Source organism: Anneissia japonica, unplaced genomic scaffold (genome assembly GCF_011630105.1).
Source record: "Anneissia japonica isolate Jap-2015-1 unplaced genomic scaffold, ASM1163010v1 scaffold287994_len634616_cov204, whole genome shotgun sequence".
Classification (NCBI taxonomy): Eukaryota; Metazoa; Echinodermata; class Crinoidea; order Comatulida; family Comatulidae; genus Anneissia; species Anneissia japonica.
In genome coordinates, this window is record NW_022707798.1 from 558,371 (window position 1) to 560,320 (window position 1,950).

The window sequence follows — 1,950 nt, forward strand, 5'->3', positions numbered from 1 at the left end:
AAAAAAAAAAAAAAACCTCCCTCCCTCATCAGTTTTTTGGTCTTGATAGGATGATAAACTAATAAAATTTTTTATGGGGCCTAAATCTGGCTCGCAAAACTGGAGGCTATCTATGCACTTTACTAAATATGTGAAGTCTGCCGTCTTAGCCGCCACCCTAGCTAGGCCTAGTAGGCCTAACACTAACCTTAACCTCCGTCTCGCTATCTTTAATTAATAATGCACTACTTTGGAAGAGTAGGCCTAGGCCTCTTAAGTGCATTAGACTAATAGAGGCGAGGAATGTTTTGCTGCAATGTTTGGATATTAAAGTTGGCTGTGAGGGTGTTACCCCAACATCACCTGATGGATTGAGGATGAGAAGAAATGCCGCAAGTAGCAGGCTTTCCAGAGAGGCCTAGCCAATTGAGTATTCCTATTTTATTACTTACGCCGGCAAGAATGCTCTATTAAGTATATGAACTGAGAACGAAGTGTGACTGACTACTCCTAAGACTGGAAGGTAAACAAAGTTGATTTCATCGAATTTTTCTCTCGTCAAGTACCTCCTGACGAATGACTTCAAGATACCCATAATACGGTAGGTCGGAAGAAGGTCAACTCGGCCCCAAGTAAACTCGAATTCGATCTCGGCCACAAAAAGTTCGGCTGCAGTCAACTCGGCCACAAGTCAACTCGGCCACAAATTAACTCGGCCACAAATCAACTCGGCCACAATTATTATTATTGCTGTTATTATTGTTGTTTTTATTACCGTTAGTTTTAATATTAATTATTAGTCTTAGCACTAACATTATGTACTGTTTAAATTTTTGCTGATATTATTATTGTTATCATATAAATAATAAAAAATTCTCGATTTTTTTTATTCATATTATTATTATATATTAGTCTTAGTATTATTATTTTAATAATAGTAATTTTAAAAATATTGTTATTGGTGTTTTATTGGTATTTTTCTCATATTATTATTATTATTATTATTGTTGTTGTTGTTGTTGTCACCTTTATTATCGAAGTAGGCCTAGTATTATAAGTATCATAATTATTATTATTATTACTAATTAGTATTACTACTATTACAAAAATAAACGTTATCTTTAATTTATTATTGCTGTTATTATTGCTATTATCACCTTTAATGTTATTATCACTAATTAGTATAATTAAAATAGATATTTAAATATCGTTATTATTACCATATTATTACTATTAGTATTGTTAAAATAAATATTACTATTAATATTGTTGTTGTTATCATCTTTATTATCGTTATTATGACTAATTAGTATTATTATTTAGTAAATAATATTTGAAAAGGACCGACATGTCACTCACGTCATTGGATACATCCATGTCACTGACGGGTTTCAAACATAGCCCCCAATGGTCGAACAAATATGAAGGACTATTGTGGATAATTGATACTAGATGCTGCACCCCACCTAATTTTAACGTAGGCCTAATTCTTGGGCGTGGTTCTGAAGAAATTAGTATCGAAATGCACGCCATCGTGCATTCATTTGATTTTAGTCTGATTCAAAATAAATTTTTAATATTTAAAAAAATCATAATGTGGTTTTTCTATTTCAATTTTTTATGATTAGGTCTACAGTATGTACTCATATTTTATGTCAGTGTTTTAACGTGAACAAAATTAAACATTAATATATGTGTTTTTCTTAATTATTAAGATTGCTTAAATTGTTAATGTTACAATTGTCAGATTTTATTCGCCATTCTGCAAGTGGCGGGTTTTCTCTGTTAAATAAGAGTACAGTGTGAAGAAATGTATACAACGATCTCACGACGATGAGAAGAATTTTACTAAAACATACTGTGTACTTCATTTTAATCATATTGAAGAAAAAGGATGCAGAAACTGGAATATTTACATTTCATTTTAATTATAAATAACTTGTGGCCGAGTTGACTTGTGGCCGAGTTAAC